Source organism: Pinus tabuliformis, chromosome X, assembly GCF_031772625.1.
Source record: "Pinus tabuliformis cultivar Carrire ecotype Pingquan chromosome X, CPIR1, whole genome shotgun sequence".
Classification (NCBI taxonomy): Eukaryota; Viridiplantae; Streptophyta; class Pinopsida; order Pinales; family Pinaceae; genus Pinus; species Pinus tabuliformis.
The window spans coordinates 1,387,948,363-1,387,969,273 of NC_142308.1; positions in this window are offsets into that span (position 1 = coordinate 1,387,948,363).

Sequence of the window (20,911 nt, forward strand, 5' to 3'; positions counted from 1 at the left end):
TAGGTGTGGAAGTGATTGATTGCTTAGGGAAGGTTGTTTTGTGTTGCTTGTGAGAGAGAGAGTTGTTTGTCTTGGGAAAATCATCCTCAAAGGTGAATGCTTGAGATACATGCTGACTGGCCCCTCCTGAGAAGGTTACCGACGTCAGAACATTTGGTTGTACTCTTCTCTATTCTGATTAATAATAGATGACTGCTATTATTGTTCCATTCTCATTCGTACTTGCAATGGTTAAATGTGAATTACATCTTTTCTGACTGATGTATGGTTGCTTTTACTAGATTTCACGCTTGTGTTTGTTTCCTCTTCGTGTGTGCAGGTATCCATTCGCGGGGATCGCGGAGGATTGTGACCAGCCAAAGCGAAGGAGCGAAGGCAACATCTCTTCGCCAAACAACAGTGCTGGAATCCAAGTAGGTGCTCTTTGCCTCTTGTTTAATTGTAATTAGGAACATGCATAGCAGCATTGTTTGATTGTTGCTAGACCCTTGCTGGGCTAGTAGGGATCGCCTCTATCCGTAGAGGGGATTTACCTCTCCAACAATTTGGCGACCATACTGGGGATCAGCCTTTTTGTCTCTTGAGTCCACTTTTGTGTTTGGCTTTGATTGATCTCTTTTCGAGTTTTTGGGATTGTCTTTTTTGCTTATGAACTTTCTGGGCGTTTCTGGGAAGCATCTTTATTGTTTAAAAGCTCTTGCATTTGGTTTGGGAAGTTTTTAGTTTGGCCTTGCTTGTTTTTTGCGCTCAGCGCGTTTTAATTCCAAACAGTCGCACTGACATCGCGACCTTGTTCTTTGGTTTTCTTTCCATCGCGTTTGTACGTCTAACAGTCGCGCTGACCTCGTTTTTAGAGACAGCGCGCTTTATTCGTGTCCTTCCGCGCTGACATCGCGCCCCCTCTTCTTTGTGATTTCGGTGATCGCGTCTGTGTGCTTTATATCCGCGCTGACCTCGTTTTTTTGAGACAGCGCGCTTTTTCCCCGTCTTTCCGCGCTGACGTCCCAAAGTTGCTGAAGGTCTCCCCCTATCAGTGCCGAGTTGCTGAAGGCTACCCGCGCTGAGCCTGAAAAACTCATTTTTGACCAAATCGGCCTCCTGAACCTCTTGCTGTGACTTTCCCTTCTTCTCTCCACCTGTCTAATGACTTGTTTTTCACTGTCTGAACCTTGAACTGTTTGATTACGAAGCTTAGCCTCATAGGGTTTCGTTTTGCTCGGTTTGAGTTTGCAAATACCTTCCCTTTTTGCTTTCGCTGCTTGGTTCGTGTTCCCACCATCACTTTTGCAATTGCTGGATTGTGTTGTGTCTCTAGTTGACTGGTTGTGACTTTCGTCCTTCGGGTGTTTGCCTTTTTCTATTGATTTCGCGCTCTAACTCTAGGACATCTAGAGGTCGCGTGTGTGTCAAGCCTACCGTAGGGAGCTTGTTTGTTTGTTCGACCAGCCAAGTTCAGATCTGTTCACGCACTTGTTCAGTGATTGTTGGAGTGCTTTGGATTGTGTTTCCAAGTGGTTTCTTTTCGCTTCCTCCTTGCTTGCAATCTTTGCTTGTTTTGCAGAGCTTAGATCACATAGCTCGTGCATTACTTTGTTTCTTTTGATTTCGAAACTTTGGTTGAGTGTTTTGGGAACTTTGTGTGCTCTCATTAAGTAGTTTACTTGGTGTTCTAGTTCCTCCAAATTATTTTGGATGCTTTGTGTCACTGAAAGAAAATCAAACTAGTAGCTTTGCTTTTTAAAAAAAAAAAAAGGGTTGAAAAGGAAAAGGATGTTTCATTGATTTGCATTTTCAAAAGAAAAGTTTGCTTTCCTCGCTTTAGTTGTATTTAGCTACTTGTTTGTTTGTATTCGTTTGATTTGGTTTAAAAAAATTTCTTTGCTCTCTTGTAGCTAGAATTCATCGAACGAAACGAAATTCTTTTGCATATAGATTGCATCTAAGTAATTGTGAGCGAACATATGATAGAGCTTGAAATTGAAACTTAATCTCAAGATCAACTGTAAAATGAACCAAATGAATCTAAAAACGCATTGGAACTAAACGCAAATATCTAGAGGTCTAGGTTAGAGACGTGTTCCGGCGTCTTTAAACATAGTCACTGTTGTTTCACATTGGGTTGGGTGATTCCTCCTTCTGTGACTCGATAGTGGTCTAACACGGACTGTGCTCCCACGTACCGTCGCGTATATAGGGAGACCCCACTAGGCTTTTATCCTTTATCCATAGGAAGCCGAGTCGGCCGCCCTACGATTCGCAATGCAGTGAACACAGCATTCACGAAGATTGACCACTCGTACCCTAAAAAGTATTCAGTGGTTTTGCGAAAAGTTTGGCACACCCTCTACCTAGAGTTCCAGAGCAGTCACTTTTGATCCTTTTCGGACTCCCTAAACGAAAAGGTGCCTGTGAGCGTCTTGTCACTTCGTGCTCATTAAACATTCGAAGGAGACTGGAGTCACCTTTTTGTCCTTTTCTCGACTCCTGAAACATGAAAAGGTCAAGTTTGGTTCTTGCGTCTTAAAATTAATTTGGCCACAATAACATCACCCAGTTAGATCTTGTGCACGTTAGCTTGAGTAGGTTTCGTTTTCGTTTGCTATGGCAACTTTTCCGGGATTCACCAACCCAGGTTCCCCCTCTGATGGGAATCCGGGACAATTCCCTCCTCTTGGGAATGTTGGTGCCCCGTATATGGCGACGTTGTCCCTACCAGGGTTAACTGTCGGGTTGCTTGTGTGGTTGTTTTCAACCTCTTTTGTCTCTACCGTATCGGCTGTTAGTCCATCAGTCCCACCACCTGAACAACATCATGTTGATCCAAAGGTGGACCTCTCCCCTTCGACGCCTACTTCTACGTCCTCATCTTCTACTTCGCCTGGTGAAAGTCTTGACTCGACTAACCGGGTGGCTAAGAGGAAGAAGAGGAAGACCAAGAAGAAGAAGTCCCCTAAGGGAGAGCCTACACACACAGTCCCCCCCTCAAGTCCAGCTATCCACTCTAGTACACATGAAGTCGGGTCACCTTCTGCTCCTCCGCGGAAGGTTAAGTTTCCTTGTCGATTATGCAGGGAGGACCATCTGCTTCGAGATTGTCCTGGCATTCCCAGGGTACTAGAAGTTTGGTCTCACGATCCGGCCCGCCCTTCATCGTCCACTGATGATCACGGCGATGCTACCTCACCAGTTGGGAATGGTAAGGAGAAAGGGAAGTTTCAAATCCCCTGCCGACTTTGTGAAGGCAAACATCCCCTTCACCTTTGTCCACTCATGGATAAAGCCTCTGCTGTATTGGAAAGTCTTACTGCTCCTCCGAATCCATTCCCCGCTGGTTATCAGCGTCTCTCTACAGCTGTAGATCGCGCCCCTCTTCACAAAGAGATCGCTTCAGATTCTCCTATTGTCCAGTCCCCTCTTCCCGAACCCGGCTGTTCCCAGCCTGTTCCAGACCCGTCATTGGTCGGAAAGGGTGTTGATTCGAGTCCACCTCCTCTCAACCACTCTGTTTCGGAAGAGCAAAATTCTCACGTTCTTCTTGTCTCGGCGAATTCTCCGGAGCCTGATAATGGTGTTCCCACCCCACCCTCTCCCGAGGATTCAGAGTCGGTTCTTTCCGAGCAGGGGGGCAACCATATGGTTCCCCCACCAAGTAGTTCAGTCATATCCTTTGATTGGAGTCGTTTGACTGCCCCTCCCCTTCCATCCCATGTGCCTTTCTGGGTCACCGCCTATGCTTGCAATAGGGCGCTGCCCGGCACTGTGTTAGACGAAGGAGCATCGGTTAGTCTCATGCCCGTTACTACTTGGCGAGCTTTGGGTTCCCCATCGCTTGTACCTGTTGCACCGCATCTCACCGCGTTTGACGGAGGAACGAGTCACCCATTAGGGATCCTTCCACAGTTTCCTATCACTTTGGGAGGCAAGACTGTCTATATCGACGTCTCGGTTACCCAAGGTTCTTTAGACTTCAGTCTTCTCCTTGGTCGTGACTTTGTGTATGCCATGGGAGCCCTTGTTTCTTCACTTTTCCGTGTGGTTTGCTTTCCACACGATGGAAGAATTGTGACGTTCGATCAATTATCGTTCGTTCGTCCACAAGCCCCTCCGGCGCACTCATCCTTCCCTCCTGGCTTTCATCCACAAGTTGCATCTGCCTCGCCGCAAATCAACTACGTGGCCACCTCCCCCGTGCCCGTACCCAGTGATGACACCATCGTGCATAGTGTCCTGGGGGCATTAGGTCCTGATTTCCAAGATGTCAGCCTTCCCTCCGGAGCCACTTTCTTGGAGGCCTCCACTTCCCGTTCATTATGATGAAGTCTGGATGGAGCATAGTTCTTTTCCGGTGTCAAGCTCCTTAAAAAATGAAACTGGGTCTGGTCCGAGCACAGTTCCTTGTCTTGTGTCAAGCTCGCTAAAAAATGAAACACGGCGTTCCGAGGATAGTTCTTTTACCTGTGTCAACCTCGTTAAAACAATGAAACATGAGCTCGTGCAATTCGAGCGCAATAACTGTTTTGTCAACCTTCAACCCATTTTCAATGGCTTGAAGCTTGGGGGGCCTGTACCTCGAATTGAGACACGAGGCTGGGGGCGTGCCCGCTTCCTTTCCCATCAAGCATAGTTTGCATGTATATACGTGCCTTTAAGCTTGCATCAAAAATAAAATCCATTGTTCAAAGCATAGTTTGCATACGTGATTATCATGTGTGTTTTCAAGCTTTCATAAAAAATAAAATACGTGCATATTTAACGATGGGTCGTTTGTTATGCAAGTAGATACATTAGATCACATGTGTGTCGAACAGTCGCATAGCATATAGAACACATCATCATATGTAAAGATCCATCTAAGAATAAGCATATGTAAATAAATCATTTCAAGCATAGTTTGCATGTATGTGCTTTTAAGCTTGCATTAAAAAAATATAAAATCCATGGGTCATGTGTCATGCAAATTCATACATAAGATCACAATTGTATTGAATAAACGCATAACATAAACAATACATCATCACATGTAACAACGACTCATCCAAAAGCCGGTATGTATATATATATATATCATGTGGCGCACTGAGGCGCTCAAAAATAAGTGTATATGTCCAAAATCAGTATGTCTGAGTCATGAGTCTTGAAATAACAGTGGAAATAAAACCTAGACAACTAGTCAGCTGGATGGTGCTCTCTATAGTACACAGATGCTCGTGCCACCCGCCTCAGAAGGCGGTGCACTCTGGGTTCCACCCCCACTGTGTGAATCTGATGCTCCACGGGGACCTCCTCGACCCCCTGGTAGTCTGGCACCCCCTCCAGCAACCCCTCAAGGTTGCGAGCCACAGTCTCCGATGTGTTGGCCCCTGGAGGGGATAAGGCCAAAGCTCCGGCTCCCGGGCCCTCTCTCCGTGCTGTGGCAGCCAGGCCAATCGGTCTAGTAGGCCCCACATCTGCATAACAAGACATTTATTAAGACATGTACATGAAAATTAAAAAACAATACAAAACTCAAAAAGACAAAAAGTGTCATACCTGCATCGTCCCACTGTTCACCCGGAGGCAGTACCAAATCAGGATCATTGCGGAAATCCATCCCCGCATATGGCCAATCCTGCACGAAGATCTCCTGCTGATCCAGCCAGTCTCTGAAAAATGCCCCCCAGCTATGTGGCCGGCCGCCACCCCCACGTGGCATGATACGAGCCCATCGTGAGGCCCTCGTCTCTCGAGGACCCCTGGGGGCATCCATAGCCATAGACTGCAGCCGCATGGCTGGTACTCGCTCCAGAATGAGCGGGACCAGGATCGATCCATAGCCGAACTGCTTCGTCTCCCCACGACGGCAGTTGCTCAATTGCCTCTTCAAGTTGTTGGCCACCGCCGTGCACCAATCAAACACGGTAGGCTCGAGGCACTCGAGAGCTAGTAGGAGATGGGTCTTGGACGCCTCATGATTCGCCATGCTGCCCACTGCCCGGGTCACCATGAACAGGATGGTGCGCAGCACTATGTCTCTCACTGTGGGGATCGAGCACTTCCCACTCCGCGTTTTCACCGCCCCCGGGCAAACCTGAGCCATCAGGTCATCCAGAGTACCGCTGCTAGGTCGCTGCCCCTCCAAGATGGGCCTCGCACCTCGGCGCGACAACCCAGTCAAGAAAAAGATGTCCATGTGGTCAAACTCAATGTCATGACCACGGATGGTGAATTTCTGGTCTACAGGGTTCCATGCTCTGATCAGCAGCTCCAGAAGATCATGCTGGGCCCTCAAACGCGGCGTAAGGAAGAATTTCATGAATCCGCAAGCCCGCATGGCGTTGCAGCAATTCACATCTCCCCAAGCAGCTACATCTTCTACATCGTGAACTCTCTCTTGCCATTGAAAGGCCATGATGTTCTGCACAAACCATAAAAACAAATTAGAAGTGCTTCCATGTAAAAATTCACGTTCATTTTCAAAAACAAAAATTTTTCCGCGCCAGCGCGGCTGTTTTAGAAACAGCCGCGCTGACAATGGCAGCTCTTTGTAAAAAATTCGAGGTCAGCGCGGAAGAACACGGCTTTTCCGCGCTGACCCGAAGTTGGCTACGTTTGTTATTTTTCGGTCAGCGCGACCCCGTGGGAGATATCCGCGCTGACCGAGGGCGCATCCATGCAAATAAAAAATGCCCAATTGGGCCAATTCGACCGTTAAAAACCTACTAAAATGAACCAGAATGCAGGGCAAGGTAACGAGAACCTACCTGGAAGAAGCAGATCTGAAAATGGTCTCCGTACGGGCTGGAAATCACTCCGTCAACTTTTTGGCTCCTCCACGTCCTTCACGTTCCAGAATAGTGAAATGGTAAAAATGACTTATTACTCCCCCCTATTTATAGTAAAAACTCCTAAATTGCCATATTTTTTGGGTTTTTACCATTTTTAACCATAACACTAGCCCTGATTTTGTTTTAGTGTGTTTTTTACGTATATCGAATGGATTTATGCGGGTAGTGCCCTTGTGCAGGTACAGGTATAGCAGCTTGGTCATGCCGGTCCACAATTCATGTGATCCCCAAAAAGTGTCGTCTCTAAGCTCTTTTCCGACGTTAAACAAGAGAAGATAGCCGAGTTTCCTTTCAGCTCGTTAAAAGGAATGAAAGGCGGTCGTTTTTAAGCTCTTTTTCCGACCGTTAAACCAAAAAGATCGCCGGGTGTTTGTCGTTTCGCGCTCGATATTGGCTCTAAAACGACGTGTTTTCAACCACTTTTTTACTTTTTTAGGTCGGAGAGACTATTCATGAAAAGTACTCCTCGGTTGTAATGACCGGGCGGTTCTTTCGAGCATAGTTTTATACTTTTTCGGGCTCGAGAGACACAACTGTACGAAAAAGGACCCCCCTGGAGTCTCCTTTTCCGCATTCTTTTCAGACTCTCGAAACAAGAAAAGAAGCCGAGTTTCTCCTTTGTCAGGCTCGTTAAACACTCAATGACATCGGATATTGTCAACATGACGCTCCTCAAGCATATGCTATCCCCGTCAAGCTTGTCATCCAAAAATAATCGGGGTACCTGCCAGAAATGGTGGGGAAAATGGAACTGTAATCGTAGTCGTGTCGGCAGTATGTCGCTCTTGAACATGGCACTCTTCTGCTTCGTGTCTGGGTGGGACCATCTCATCTTATCGTTCACTGGCCTCCGTGGGTTTGGGTTATCCTATTTTGACCTCTCATCTGCTTATTGCCCTGTCACCATGACCCTTACTCATTTGATGTCAAATACTGCCAAGCCCGCCACAGTGCCGCCGATATGTTCAAGAGAAGTTGACCTCTGCAATAATACAACCTCATCTGCTATCTCACACAAATCATTTTTCCTCTGTCTCGCGTCGATGATGTGGGAAACATTATGGCCCACCTTCGATCAAGGTCCCTTCCTGTCGACTTCAGCTCATTATCCGGGAAGGTGACTTAGAGACTCCCTTCAGGTGCCTTAGAGCCTGCATGCCTCAATGGCAGGTTCTTCGTGTTCGACGCGAGGTTTACATCATTGGCCTCCGATCGAATGATTCCGTGGGTGTTCGACACCAGCTCATTGATTCACATGCCGCGGATTGTACCTATAGTACCTTGAGGACCATTGTCATTATTGGTGGTACCTCTCGCGTCTGTTAACAGTTTTCATCATTGACTGGTAATCAGACGATGTTCATGCATGTTCGACTTCAACTCATATATTCACATGCTTGAACTTGTACTTTGTTCGGATCGGGACGGAGCGCAAGACCCTGGATCCCTGTCTGTTGTGGGCCAGGTTGCGATTTTGTGGATGATCATTACATGACTCGTTGATGGATGGCTGCGCCCATACCTGAGTCTTCATGGATGGCTGCGACCATACCTTATCATCATTCTGGTCTCTTTAGCTGGGTGGCTGCGTCCATACCATAGACCATTCTCGCATGTCTTTTGGATGGCTGCGCCCATGCCTAGACTGCATGTATTTGATTGTCAGAGATTGTCGGTACTTCCTGGTGGTGTTCCAGTTCGGCGTGTGTTGTAAAGCATTTCACCCCTCCCGCTCTCTCGGTCTTCATGCTTTAGGGGGCATCTGTTACACAGTAATTTATCACTGCCTTCCTGTCAGTCACCCTGCTGTGTCCAGAATTCACCATCACTAAGTGTTTGATCCCTGAACTGGCTTAAAAACCCACTTTTTCCAAAGTTTTGTGCATCAGCGCGTCTGTTCCTAAAATAACCGCGATGACAGGCGCTTTCCAGTGTATTTTGTGCGCTGCCATCGCGGAAGAACATCACTTTTCCGCGATGGTTAACAGCGCGCCTTTCCCGTGTTCTTCCGCGCTGACGTGACTTGTCCAGTTACTGATATGTGCTGACAGCGCGGCAGTTTCCCTATAATCCGCGCTGATCCAGTTTGGGCGAATTTGTTCAAACAACCTGCCTTCCAGATCACTCCAGGCTTGGTTGTTAGCTTTGTGAATGTCGACTTCCTTCTATGGCATGTCCGTTCGACCCTTTCCAACAACTTCCCTTGAAGATAAGCTCATCCTTCCACCCTTTTAGGAGGCTCCTTCTCCTACATATACTCCCACCATTACCATGAGCAGCTAGTTTTTGGATAGTTAGACATAGCTTGGATTGTATAGAGCTTATAGTGCTCAGATTGCTGCTACTATAGGTATTTGGTGTGCTAGGTGTGGAAGTGATTGATTGCTTAGGGAAGGTTGTTTTGTGTTGCTTGTGAGAGAGAGAGTTGTTTGTCTTAGGAAAATCATCCTCAAAGGTGAATGCTTGAGATACATGCTGACTGGCCCCTCCTGAGAAGGTTACCGATGTCAGAACATTTGGTTGTACTCTTCTCTATTCTGATTAATAATAGATGACTGCTATTATTGTTCCATTCTCATTCGTACTTGCAATGGTTAAATGTGAATTACATCTTTTCTGACTGATGTATGGTTGCTTTTACTAGATTTCACGCTTGTGTTTGTTTCCTCTTCGTGTGTGCAGGTATCCATTCGCGGGGATCGCAGAGGATTGTGACCAGCCAAAGCGAAGGAGCGAAGGCAACATCTCTTCGCCAAACAACAGCGTTGGAATCCAAGTAGGTGCTCTTTGCCTCTTGTTTAATTGTAATTAGGAACATGCATAGCAGCATTGTTTGATTGTTGCTAGACCCTTGCTGGGCTAGTAGGGATCGCCTCTATCCGTAGAGGGGATTTACCTCTCCAACAGGGGGGGTGAATCAGTATTATCAAATTATTTTTCAACTTATATAAAGATTAGCATATCTGGCTAATGAAACTTTTGTATACCTTCCAGACTTATAATTTAATTTATTCTTCAGATGTTGATCATTAATCTGTGTGTCAGAATTATATAACAGTAAGCAGGAATAGAAAAGTAGAGCAGACAGTCACACAAAAGAACACAAGATATAAGGTGGAAACCCAATGTGGGTGAAAACCACCTACTGCAATATGTCTCTACCTTCTTTCAATTAGAAACTTCTTTTTACAATGATTCTGTACTGGTGCAATCTTATACCAATACGTAGGCTTCAACCTATAGAAGGCTACAACCTTCTCTCATTCTCCAGATTCTTCTGGAAGGGAGCTACAACCCCCTTAGCTCTTGTACTAGCTAAGGTACTAGTACGTAGGTGCTGACCTACAAAAGACTTCTCTTTTCTTCCAGGGACCACATTTCACAAATTTTCAAATTGGATCCATGAATATCAATCAAACATCAAATAGATCTACAATCAACTAACTTACTTATACAAATACTGAATCAATAACTTCTCACACAATACCAGTAACCAAACACCAATTCAGAACCCTGAAGAGTGTAGGAATAGACAAAAGCAGCTAAAACATATTTCAAGAAAAAGTCCGCAACTTCACCAATAGAAACCTGCGTACGTCCATAGTATTCAGTTGTTTAACCTACGGGTATCCGCACCTCCTCTGTGTCAAACCTGCGGGTATTTTCACCTGCGCTGTGTCGAGCCTGTGGGTATCCGCACCTGCGCTCTGTCAAACATGCAGGTATCCGTGCCTACACTGTGTCGAGCCTGCAGGTATCTGCACCTGTGCTGTGTCGAGCCTGCGGGTATCTGTGCCTAAACTGTGTCACACCTGCGAGTATGGATAATTTATCAGACTTCACTTATACCCCAGATTATCAAATTTATAGATCTGATCATGCACCACAGAGATCTCGACTCATCAGTAGATCCGTCTTGTAATGCTCAGGTTTCTCCTTGATTCAGGTCCAGCTATAACTCACCAACCGATCACTAGTGTTTCAGATCTTTCTCATCTCCAGATATTCAACACATTAGTTGCCCAAGCCAAATGATCTCATTTCCTTTTTATAGACTAGGCCTTACTCAAACCATGGTCCAAAACCATAGAGATCCAATACAATGAACCCAAAACTTGGGTTTAATACTTTAGATGCAAACACCACAGACCAAAACCATAGGATCAAAAATGTCAGACTAAATACCATGGACCAACCATAAGATTTCCCACGTGCGTGCTTTTCTCTACATGAAAGTGCGTGTACTTTACGTCCACACTTTTTGTTCGGAGTACCTGCGTACATGTCCGCAACTTTTTTTCGGCGCACCTGCGTATGTCCGTGGCTTTGTGAATAGGAACCTGCAGGTATCTTATTTTCTACTATTTTGAGAGCCTGAACTTGTGATCTGCTATTTGAGTGAGTTTCCATCAAGGACAACACTTATGTCATCGAGCCAAACCTGTGTCATAATGCCAACAATCTCCTCCTTTGGACTTGATGGCAACCCAAAGTCCCTCAAAGTCTTTTCTCCCCCTTTGACATCAAGGGCAAAGGGTTATGCTCCCCCTGAGTACATGTTGAAATCTCTGCTCTGTTGTGCTGTCCAAGCTCCCCCTGACATATAGGCAAGATCTGCAAGAAGATGTTCTACAAAAGAAATATGACTTTGACCTTCCTATCACCAAAGACTCATACATACGACTCCCAACCAAGTTGGGATACATGATATATTAAGCATATTACATTATCCATCCCAGGCATAGTGGGGCAACCAAGATAGGCTGTTACATGACCTTGATAAAAGAAATATAGTGACAAAATATCAACAGCATCTGTCAATCATTATTCAGATAAGTATCCATGTTCTCCTTCTGCACTTGCTCCTCCTGAAATTAAAACAACTGAATAATTGAACCAAGATCTTCTATGATAATGCCAACAATGCATTATTAGAAGAATATATGCTCCCCCTAAACCTGTGCCAGATTGTCTCTGACAGACCCATATCGGACTCTTCTCATCCAGCGTATGTACGCGTATACCCCATATGAAACTCGTGTTCAACCAACAATCTATGAAAATAGACAAGATTCAATAGCAAGATGATGCATCAATTACCCCCAGCTTTTGTCTGAGGTATTCAAAGGTCTCCCTGGGCAGTGGTTTGGTGAGAATATTAGCAACTTGTTCCTTAGAGGAAACATACTCCAATTTGACCTTTTGTTCAAGCACTTTTTCTCGCAGAAAATGATACTTGATCAGTATGTGCTTAGTCTTTGAATGCATGACAGGATTCCTTGAAATATTGATTGCACTTGTATTGTCACAGAAAATAGAGATAGGTGGAGTGCAGGTGATTTGAAGATCTTTCAATGATTGCATCACCCAAAGGAGTTGTGTGCAGCAAGATGCAGCAGCTACATATTCTGCTTCAGCTGTAGATAATGCAATAGAGCTTTGTTTCTTGCTGAACCAAGATACTAATCTAGGACCCATGAAGAATGCACCACCACTAGTGCTTTTCTTGTCATCCATGCTTCCTGCCCAATCCACATCAGTGTATGCATGAAGTGTGAGATCTGTACCTCTAGGATACTATAAACCATAGTTTTGAGTTCCTTGAAGATACTTGAAGATTCTCTTAACTGCCTGAAGATGAGTTTCCTTTGGATTTTCCTAAAACCTCCCAACTATTCCCACTACATGCATAATGTCTGGTCGGTTACCTGTTAGATAGAGCAGACTACCAATCATGGATCTATAGGTTGGTTGATGTATAGCTGCTAACTTGTCATTTGCGCTGAGGCTACATCCTGTCACCATAGGGGTACATACTGGTTTCGAATCCTCCATCCCATATTTCGTCAAGATCTGCTTGAGATATTTGGTTTGTGATAGAAAAATGCCGTATTTGTTTTGTTGAACTTGTAAACGAAGAAAATATGTGAGCTCACCAAGCGTGGACATTTCAAACTCTTTCTGCATCACCAAGGCAAAATTTTGACTCATGTCTTCTTCATTGCTACCAAAGATGATATCATCAACATACACAACAAGTATCAACAGCTTATCATTGTCGATTTTTATATATAGATTGCTATCAGTCGATCCTTTTATAAAGCCTTGTTGATGAAGGTACTTATCCAACCGATAATACCATGCCCTTGGAGCCTGTTTAAGGCCATAGAGAGCCTTTTTGAGTCTGCATACACATTTTGGATCATTTCCAAGAATAAACCCATCTGGTTGTTCAATATATACTTTTTCATTTAATTCTCCATTCAGAAAGGCAGATTTTAAGTCCATTTGAAATACTTTGAACTTCTGAAAGCTAGAGAGAGCAAGGAACATTCTTATAGCCTCAAGTCTGGAAACTGGAGCAAAATTTTCTTCAAAGTCTATGCCTTCTTGTTGCACATATCCTTTACAAACAAGTCTTGCCTTGTTTCTAATCACATCCCCATTTTCATTCAACTTATTTTTGAAAATCCATTTTGTCCCTATGACATTCTTATCTTTTGGTCTAGGAACCAACTCCTAAGTGTTATTCTTTTCAATCTGCTCGAGTTATTCCTCCATGGCCTTGACCTAGCATTCATCTTTGCAAGCCTCTCTTACATTCTGCGATTCAGTGGAGGACAGCAATGCTAGAGAGCTTGAAGCTTCTGAAATGGTTCTTCTTGTTTGTACACCTGACTCTTTCTACCCCAAAATTTGAGATTCTGGATGATTCTTCTGAACGTATCTGGATGGAGTCTTTTCTTCTATCCTTATCTATTCTTATGGTGCCTCATGGGTTTCTTCTTCGTCATGAATCTGATTTGATGTTGAAAGATAGTCTTTTCCATCTTTAGATTTTACCTACCTAGGAGTGTTTCCTTCTTCATCAACCACTACATCAATACTTTCAATAATTTTACCAAGTATTTTATTGTAACATTTGTAAGCTTTGCTATGGGGAGAGTAGCCAAGTAAAATGCCTTCATCTACTCTAGGTTCAAACTTGCCAAGATTTTCATCAGTCCTTTTAATGTAGCATTTTCTTCCAAAAATTTTGAAGTATTTTACCGTGGGAGTCTTACCGTACCAAAGTTCATGAGGAGTCTGAGTGTTGTTTACCCAGACCTTTTTCTTGTTGAGAATAGTAATAGCAGCAAATGCGGCTTCACCCTAGAAAGTTACGGGAGTTCCAGACTCATCAAGCATAGCATGAGCCATTTGTTGAACCGTTATGTTCATCCTTTCCACTACTCCATTTTTCTGAGGAGTCCTTGCAGCAGAAAATTCCCTTCTTATTCGATGTTCTTCACAAAAATCGAAAAATTCATCTAAGGTAAATTCCCCTCCTTGATCAGATTTGAGGCATTTGATTCTGTGATCTGATTTGTTTTCAACCAAAGCTTTGAATGACTTGAACTTTTCGAAAGCTTCGTCTTTATACTTCATGAGACCTATCCAACACATCCTTGAAAAGTCATCAATGAACAATATGAAATACTCTTCTCCTCGAGGTGACCTCTTCCTAGTTGGACCACATATATTGGTGTGGACAAGTTCAAGTGGCCTGCTAGCTGATCCTTCCTTCTCAGGGAAATTAGTTTTGGTTTGCTTTCCAAATTGACATGATTTGCATATTGTATTGTTTGGAATTCTGATGTCAAGAAGATCACGAACTACCTGATTTTTGCATGCTTTCCTTATCTGAGAGAAGCTAAGGTGCCCCAGTCTTTTGTGCCATAGCCAATGTTCGTCATTCTTGCTTAAATAGCATTGTTGTTGTTCTCCCTTGATTACGTATAAGTTATTTGGAGTTCTTATGCCTCTGATCACTGTTTTTCCTGTATCAAGCTCATGAACAATACATCCATTTGATTGAAATATTACCTCAGTTCCTTGATCACACATCTGAATGACACTCAATAGATTATGCTTTAAGCCATCAACATACATAACATTTCCATCCTTGACCTTTTCTTTCAAACGAACAGATCCTTTACCTTTTATGAATGCAGGGGTGTCATTTCCAAATGAGACCTTCTTTTCCTTTTCTAAGGCACTATATGACTGAAGTTTTTCTTTATTACCTATCATGTGTTTCGAGCATCCATTGTCGATGTACCATTGATTTTCCTGTCCTTCCACTTATAAGGTTATCCCACATCTTTTCGGTTGCGTTTCTTTCTTTTTCCATGTTTTGGAACTCAATGAAGCTTGCTCCTTTTGCCGAAACCTGCTTCTACATTCAGAATCTTCATGACCGAAGTTGTTACAGAGAGAACATTCTTTCTCATTTTCAAGAGCAGAGAAGTTATTGTAGGTTCTTTTCATGATTGCTGTCATACTCCTTTGTTTTTGAGCTTCCCTAGTCATGATGGTCTTGTAGGCAACACATTGAGCAGCTTTATGACCAAAGTTATGACAAGAGAAACATTGGCCATTGAAGAAATTCCTGCGATTATCAAATCTACCAACCATATGATTGTAGTTTCCATCCAATCTTGAGCCAAATTGAGAATGATTTACCTGTGTTCAGTTGAGACTTCTATTCATCCTTGACGTAGATTTCCCCCGATTTACTTGGTGATCTGCATTATGCTTTTGCTGTCGATTGTCAACTTGCTCACTTCTCCTTGCTGCATCAAGGTAACTTTTGAAGGTGGATGGCTTCTGTGTTTGCTTTTGAGCTTGAGATGCTTCTTCGGAATATCCGAGACCAGTCTTGATTAGAGGAGAATGTTGCACTTTGATAATCTCATCTAAAGTTTCAGATCCTTTATCAAATCCGAGATTAAGGGCTTTTGTTTTCTTAATTTCTTTTCTAAGTCCCACAATTTCACATTCTAACTCTTCATTGTGTTTATCTTTTTAAGCAAGTTGGAATGTTAGAGTATCTATAATCATATTCGTTTCCTCTAAACAAACTATAAGTTTAGAAATTTCTTCATAAAGACCTTCTTCATTTATAGCATCCAAGAAATCATCATCTTCAAAAGCCATCAAAAGCCTATCATCATTATCTTGTTCATCTTCATCACTATTTGACAATCCATCACTGTCTTCATGCGTGTAATAGCTCTTCTTATTTACATTCTGTTTTCTATTCCATCTAACAGGTTCCTTACCTTTGTCTAGTTTCTCCTTATGAGGACACTTTGCAGCATAATGACCGACTCTTCCACAAGCAAAGCATTTGAAAGGAGGCTTACCTCTGAATCTTCCAGTTCCCCGTTGAAGGTTCTTGACAAAATTTGATTCTTCCTCTTCTTCTGACATATTTCCTGCCTCATAGTAATCTCCTTTTCCTCAAGCCTTGAATGCAGCTTCTCTCATGTCTGATGGTCCTCCTTTTCTCATATCGTAAGCAGTTAGAATTCCATGCAGCTGTGACATGGTAAGGCTCTGTAGATTCTGCTTTTCTTCTATGGAAGAAACTTTTGAATCAAACTTAGGAGAAAAAGATCTTAGAACTTTTTCAACCAATACAGCTTCTTTTATTTCTTCACCCAAGTTTTTCATACAATTTACGATCTCATCTATACGTAGGAAATAGCTAGCCACACTTTCATCATTATGCATTCTGAGACTTTCATATAGAATTCTAAGAGTTTGTAATTTTTCTTGTTTTACCTATTCATCTCCTTCATAGCTCAGAACGATCTTGTCCCATATTTCTTTTGCGCTTTTGAACTGCATAACCTTGACGAATTCTGATTGAGATAGACTTCCTAATAGAGTATTGATAGCTTTTGCATTTGTTTCATACTACTTCTTACCAGCTGCATCTATGGGAGTTGCTGATGGAAATGTGTATCCTGTTTCCACAATATCCCAAACTTCTGTACCAAGAGATTGAAGATAAGCAGTTATTCTTACCTTCCAATAGACGAAGTTGCTCCCCCCAAAGATCGGTGGCCTGATAGATGCTTCTTTTTCGTAGTTGCTCATGATGATAGATCTTCCTTCAAGCGATCAAGCTTTTCTTGAAGGACCTAGCTCTAAAACCAATTGTTGAAAATAATACTGAGAGGGGGCGTGAATCAGTATTATCAAATTCTTTTTCAACTTATATAAAGATTAGCAGATCTAACTAATGAAACTTGTGTATACCTTCCAGACTTATATTCAGATGTTGATCATTAATCTGTGTGTCAGAATCATATAACAGTAAGCAAGAACAGAAAAGTAGAGCACACAGTCACACAAAAGAACACAAGATATAAGGTGGAAACCCAACGTGGGTGAAAACCACCTGCTGCAATATGTCTCTATCTTCTTTCAATTAGAAACTTCTTTTTACAATGATTCTGTATTGGTGCAGTCTTATACCAGTACGCAGGCTTCAACCTGCAGAAGGCTACAACCTTCTCTCGTTCTCCAGATTCTTCTAGAAGGGAGCTACAACCCCCTTAGCTCTTGTACTAGCTGAGGTACTAGTACGTAGGTGCTAACTTGCAAAAGACCTCTTTTCTTCCAGGGACCACGTTTCATAAATTTTCAAACTGGATCCATGAATATCAATAAAACATCAAATAGATCTGCAATCAACCAACTTCCTTGTACAAATAATGAATCAATAACTTCTCATAACACAATACCAGTAACCAAACACCAATTCAGAACCCTGAAGACTGTAGGAATAAGCAAAAACAGCTAAAACATATTTCAAGAAAAAGTCTGCAACTTCACTAATAGAAACCTGCGTACGTCCACAATATTCAGTTCTTTAACCTACGGGTATCCGCACTTCCTCTGTGTCGAACCTGTGGGTATCCACACCTACGTTGTGTCGAGCCTGCGGGTATCCGTGCCTGCTCTTTGTCAAACCTGCGGGTATCCGCACCTGCGCTGTGTCAAGCCTGCGGGTATCCGTGCCTGCGTTGTGTCAAGCCTATGGGTATCCGCGCCTGCGCTGTGTCGCACTTGCAAGTATGGATAATTTATCAGACTTCACTTATACCCTAGATTATCAAATTTACAGATCTGATCGTGCACCATAGAGATCTCAACCCATCAGTAGATCCGTCTTGTAATTCTCAGGTTTCTCCTTGATTCAGGTCCAGCTATAACTCACCAACCGACCACCAGTATTTCAGATCTCGCTCATCTCCAGATATTGAACACATTAGTTGTTGAAGCCAAATGATCTCCTTTCCTTTTTATAGACTAGGGCTTACTCAAACCATGGTCCAAAACCATAGAGATCCAATACTACGAACCCAAAACCTAGGTTCAATACTTTAGATGCAAACACCACGGACCAAAACCATAGGATCAAAAATGTTGGACTAAATACCATGGAACAACCATAAGATTTCCCAAGTGCATGCTTTTCTCTACATGAAAGTGCGTGTACTTTATGTCCGCACTTTTTGTTCGGAGCACCTGTGTACATGTCCGTAGCTTTTGTTCGGCGCACTTGCGTATGTCTGTGGCTTTGTGAACAGGAACCTATGAGTATCTTATTTTCTACTATTTTGAGAGTCTGAACTTGTAATCTGCTATTTGAGTGAGTTTCCATCAAGGACAACACTTATCTCATTGAGCCAAACCCATGTCATAATGCCAGCAATTTTCCCTTGGTGGCAGAAAATTAAAGACACCATAAATTTCCTACTCAATCAAGAAAACTCACTTACTAGCAAGCATGGAGTTTGATCCTTCATATGATCGTGAAGAAGAGACACACAGTGACTCTCCTACAGAGGTACATGCACCAAGGAGGCCTCATAGAGGTGTCAAACATATACGAGAGAAACCTATTACCCTTGCTGAGCTACAGGCCTGCCCTCTCGCCATCACATGCTTCTAACACCAATCTTGCTATGAATTTTGTGAGATGGTTGCTAGAGTCCAGTTTCACCATGAGTTGGCCCAGTTGTTTGTGCTTCATTTACATGATGGTCAAGCCACTCTAGCTGCTGTAACACTCACTTTAACACCAGAATCTATTTCTCTAGCAACTGGTATTCCTAATATTGGAGAGCAATGGAACAAGAGGCAGCAAATTGACAGGCAACATTATGAACCATATGTCAAGCCTAGTTATTTGAGACAACTCAGCAGAGTTTTTCCTTTTCGGTAGCTGAAAGATTCCTACACTCCTTTGATGAAACTGATAATGAAGTATTTCAGCTATGAGGGCCAGTTTTCTCGTTTATATGCCTATCATATCAAGTTGCTGATGCATTTTACCAAGGTGAGGATGATGAATCTCCCCTACTTCATGTGCCAAAATATTGACAATATGACCACCCTAGTACAACAAAAAACTCCTCAACAGCAGTTCAACAGTATTTACCATTTTTCTCTCATTAAGATTGTGGTCATCCCTTAGCTTGGTGTGCAGGGCATCACATGGGAATATTTCATTTCTCGTGAGTTCTTCACATCTCATGCAGTACCTCCAGAGACTTTTCATGAGACAAGTGGACCTTCACATCAGTAGGAAGGTCATGAGACACAGATTGCTAGTATGCCGGTGTTTGTCACCTATCAGAAGGGCACTAGACCGTTATTTGTAGCAGCAAAGCGAGTATTATCTCCACCTAGGGTGGAAGGGGTCTCACTTCCCTCATCAGCACAACAGGTTCAGGACAAGGGAAAGAGGCCAGTACATGATGAGGGACCTTCAGGTGAGCAGGAGACCAATTTCATTCTCATTCAGGACGATGACATGGATTTGGGCCCACAAAGCTCAAAGCTCAAGGAAGTCATCCAAGAGAAATAGGCAGACATCAATGCTTTGTCCCTCAACTTAGACAAATCCGGGTGGATAATAAAGCACCCGGAGCAAAGAAACAAGCAGCTTGAGGATCAACAAGTGATTATGGAGTTGCAAAACTTACAAGAAAACTGCCAAGCTGCCAAAAGAAGGAAGGTGAAGCTCACTTCACTTGAGCAAGAGATCAATGCTGATCGGGAATCTTGGCTTGAAAGAGCTAAGATCTGCTTAGAGAGGTTGTTAGAGAAGGCCAACAAGGAGAAGGCATTGTTGAGGCATATGGCTTATCATTACATGGCGAGAAACAAAGTCTGCAAGGCAAGAATCAGGAGCTTGAAGGCAAAGTTGAAGAGGTCATTGAGGAGGCGAAAGGAGCAAGATAGAATTCAGATATTGGCTGAGGCTTCCTTGGCTCAACATAGCACTTGATGGAGAAGACTCAGCCCAAATTTCAAAAAATTTGGGGCACTTTTTGCATTTTTGGAATTTTTGGCTCAAAAAATAGAACTTTCTGCCCTATGCGGCACGCCACCTGGCACTCGCTTTTGATGGGAGCCTCCGAATGACAAAAAATCAAAATTTTTGGATTTGGCATGGAAAAATATGCTTTCCTACCAATGGACAAGAAGTTTTGACAGGTTTTGAGCCCTCAAAAAGGTCAAAAACACTCAAAAAATGACCTTACTGCCCCTATTTTGACACACAGGAAGTAATGTTGGGAGAACTGAATTTTGGGGGGGTAAATTGTAGTCAAATTAAAAAATTCCAATTCTTCTGGAAAGTAGACAGGTATACCTTTCCAAGAAGCACATTTGGAGAAAATTTGGACACCGGGAAAGCCTCTAAAAGCAGCTGCAAAAAGGCGCTATACATAGGGAAATCAACGCGGCACATTGGAGAAATTTTGCTCAGTTTGACCAAAATACTCTGTTTTTTGCCTAGTTTCTTGACAGTTTGACTTTTCTCCTTCTTAATGTCAAACTCCTAATGTAATTTAATGTAATTTTATGGATCTTGATGTAATTATGTTGACTTTTTACTCATAGAGGTAGATTCATCCATGAAAAGGTAGTTTACAACTGAATGAATCAGTTCCCTAGTTTTTAGAAACATGTTGTTCCACTGCCTACTTTTTAGTTCTCAGTTTAGAATTAGTTGGAACAACTCCTAAAGTCATGAGCTCGACCCCTAGAGGCTAGGATGAGTTGTTGTTTGCCTATATCTTATGTTTTTTCAGTCATTAGCATGGTTGGACTTTTGAGAAAGCAAGGAGCTTCATTGTATACTCATATCAACATTTTGGCTAAGGAATTGAGAGCAGGGTTTGCAGCACTCTTTGGGATTGATGTGGCATTTTGTTTTGGTATAGTTCTTTCTTCCATAA